Source organism: Acipenser ruthenus, chromosome 40 (assembly GCF_902713425.1).
Source record: "Acipenser ruthenus chromosome 40, fAciRut3.2 maternal haplotype, whole genome shotgun sequence".
In the NCBI taxonomy this organism is placed as follows: Eukaryota; Metazoa; Chordata; class Actinopteri; order Acipenseriformes; family Acipenseridae; genus Acipenser; species Acipenser ruthenus.
This window is the reverse complement of record NC_081228.1, coordinates 10,683,442-10,687,019: the sequence shown is the minus strand read 5'-3', so window position 1 is coordinate 10,687,019 and position 3,578 is coordinate 10,683,442. Positions and strand designations below refer to the sequence as shown.

The 3,578-nt window shown below is 44.7% G+C and overlaps 1 long non-coding RNA gene across 1 annotated transcript; it reads right to left on the bottom strand.

Moving 5' to 3' along the window:
- Positions 1-2,633: 2,633 nt before the first annotated feature.
- Positions 2,634-3,159, bottom strand: LOC131708076 (uncharacterized). The gene is made up of 3 exons (XR_009311244.1): positions 3,103-3,159; positions 2,968-3,009; positions 2,634-2,809 (listed from the first exon to the last, which is right to left on the bottom strand). It is a non-coding gene; the product is annotated as an uncharacterized LOC131708076 (long non-coding RNA).
- Positions 3,160-3,578: the final 419 nt, after the last annotated feature.

Genomic DNA, 3,578 nt, shown 5'->3' with positions numbered 1-3,578 from the left:
GTGGAGGCTTGGATTATAGATTGGAAATAAGAACATTTAGCAGAGGAGAGAGTAGAGGAGAAGGAGGAGAGGAGAGAGCGGTAGATGTCTAGGGCAGCAGGGAGTTTGGTTTTCTTCCATTTTTTTCAGCAGATCGCAGAGTGGTCCTTGCCGAGCGGAGCGCAGAGAAGAGCCAGGGTTGGAGAGGGGAGGGGCGAGCAGGTCGGGAGGTGAGGGGGCAGAGGGAGTCGAGGGAGGAGGTGAGGGAAGAGAAGAGGCTAGAGGTAGCAGAGTCTACAGTGAGTTGGGAGAAGGCGTCAATAGGAGGGAGGTGAGAGAGAGCGGTGGAGGCAAGAACAGAGGGGGAGAGAGAGTGGAGGTTATGGCGAGAGGTGACAGTAGGGGCAGGAGGAGCATGGAGAGAGGGGAGAGACAGAGAGAAAGAGATGAAGTACTGGTCAGAGAGGTCCAGGGGGGTGACAGAGAAGGTGGAGGGGGAGCAGGCCCTGGAGAAGGTGAGGTCCAGTTGACGGCCAGCTTTGTGGGTAGGGGGGGATGGAGAGCCCCTTTGTTCGTTTTAGTGTTATTATTGTGGGGGAATTCCTCGTGTGTGCTTCTAACTGAATCCTTCTTTCCCCGTGGAGAATTTGTTACATTTTATACCAAATTGAATTTGATACTGTCCGTTGTGTCTGTCTTTCGGATCTTGGCCCTTTCAAAACTCAAGGTGGCGTAGTTGGCACTACTTTTATGAATTGTTTATACAAGTATCGATTTGGTTGCCACTGTGACATTGGTACTATCAGTCTTTATCTTGTTGTTTATAATGTCGGGAATTACTGTGTATTAGAAACCATGAAAGACACTGACAATAAGGACATTTACCCCAAGTTAATTATTGATGTCTACATAGAAAAACAGATATATCTTATCTCTTCAGTCTGTTCTCTGCAAAAGTGTTGTGGTTGGAGTAAGAGGTATGAGAATTGATTACTATCTGGGCAAATGACAATATTCAACCTCTGCATGTGCAGTAGAAATGCACATCTTATAATTACCCACTGCTCTGTACATAGAAAGTTAATCATTCAAATATCCATAGCCTCATAATCCTGCTCCCAACTTTCATTAAGGTTGCTTCAGCACCAGCATTATTGTATTGGGCAGCGAAGGCTCTCCCTGATCTTTTAAAATAATTGCCATTCAATGAACGGCGGGCAAAACTATTTCTGGTGGCCCGCTTTCCGACAGTGACTCCGACCAGATCGTCACATCGGAGGAAATGCAGTTCCGGTTACAATACAGGAGTCGCTGGTGCGCGGTGAGACAAGGACTACCCAGGCCCGCTTGAGTCCTCCCTGCCCGGGTGGTGCTCGGCCAATTGTGCGCCGCCCCCTGGGAGCTCCTGGCCATAGCCGGCAATGGCATAGCCCAGATTGGAACCAGCGATCTCCGGGCTCCATGCACCAGTCGGGAGCCCCACGTGTCCATAATGTTGCAGTATTTATATAGTGATACACATGACGGAGTCCAAATGCGCATTGAACGTGAAGCCAGAAACACAGAACAAATCAAGTGACACGCTGAGGTGCACAACCGAGTCAGAACAGACCTGTCACAGTGCACTGCCATTTCCATTGTCTTATTACTGTACTGTTATTACATTATAGAGAGCAGTGGTGCTCTGGCTCCCTCTCGTGGTCAGTGAGAATATCTGCAGTGTGTCTCTTGAAGGTCACATTGATGGAAGCTATAGTGCTGCTGACAGTAGTAATCTCCTGCATCTTCAGCCTGGACTCCACTGATGGTCAGCATGAAGTTTGTTCTTGAGCTGCTGTCAGTGAATGGAGCTGGAGCTCCAGAGACTCGGCTATTCAATGAAGAGAAGAGGAGTTTAGGAGCTCCTCTGGGTTTCTGCAGATAAGAGGCTAGACTGCTGGGAAACCAGAGCTACTGGATCTGCAGTTCAGAGTGACACTCCCTCCTATAGAGACAGACTCCACTGTGGGACTCTGAGTCAGGAAAATCTGACCGCTGGATTCTGAAAATAAAAACACAGAACATCAAGCCACCGAGTCAACAGCCTTGTCCAATAACTGCATTCCACTGTGTGCTGAGGAAGCGCTGATATTAATAATAATCAATAATAATGAGGATTTCTTACCATGAGCAAAGAGTGCCAGTGTGCAGAAGAGGATCCCCAGTGAAGCCATGTTCTCTGTGTGTCTCAGTGACTGTGAAAGGGCTCAACTGTCAGCTTTAAAAACCCTGAGCAATAGAGCAGTGCAGTTATTCTAGCTGTTGTGTAGAGCAGTGAGGCAGGCACAGGTATGCAAAGCACCTTCCTTTATACAAATCCTGTCCCAGGCAGTTAGATGAGATCTGAGCCGTGAGCACCAGTGGGGCTTCATAGGGTTGGGCCACTTTTACTGTTTTCTTCTATTTTTCCCCCAGTCAAAGCTCTCAGTGTATCACTGCTGTCTAAGCTGTCTAACCAAGAAAATAAAACTTTAAAAACTACAAAATCATGAAAAGTGCATAATTAAAATAAAGAATAATGCAACACACAGTGCTCAACCAAATACCAAAAATATCCAAAATAAAACACCCTGCAGTGACTCTATCGCTATCCCAGCAAAAGGAAGTATGCCACCTCCACAAAAATCCACAACAGATTTAGTTTGGATATATAGTATGCTATACGCAAATGGTGAACCAGCTGTGTGCAATACTCTCGCAAATAACTATCAATTGGTTTGCAAGCGTTCCTAAAAATATATAAAAATAACCTGTGTTGACACTATAAGAAACAGTGGGAGCATTCTTTATCCTATGAAAAAGAGAACACAAGTTAGCATCTCCCCAAAGACACACTACTACCATTATACAATAGAACCATTCATAAAATCACATTACCTCAGGTGAGCTGTAACCTACACGGTACATAAACCCACCCTACACATACCTTTAAACAATCAATCACATTACCTCAGGCGAGTCTGGATTCAAACATCTTTATCATGGCCTGCCCTACAAATACCAGAACCAAAATTAAAAGACATAATACAAATAATTCAAAACAATAAATCACATTGGGTAAAACAGATAATGTAACTGGCCTACCTCAACTCAAACAAATATCAGACAGACACACGGGAAAACAGATCCGTGTAAAGCGTGTGTGCTACTCTGAAATGACAAACGCTATGGCACTTTTAAAGGTAAGCTAATCATTTCCTAATCTCCCAATCCACAGCACCTGTTGATGGTGTTGATCAGCTATGCTAATTAAGCATCTAAATCAGGGTATTTTATCAAGCCCTAATGTTCACTGAATATAATAACCAGTAGCACCCACTACATTCGGGTATGTAGTGCCCTACTCCTAACCCTAGTGTTATATCTTCCCATTTGTTGCTGCTGCTGTACAAGTAATGGACCTGTCATTTTTCTTTTCATTGTTCTCATTTTGACAGCTTCTTACTCTTCTAAATGGAACATCTACTTCACTGTCTTTCACAGGCCTTTCCAAGATGTACCTTGAATTGCTACGAGTGCGTTTTCATGAGTTCAATCATGCTCATATTTAACAAGCCAGG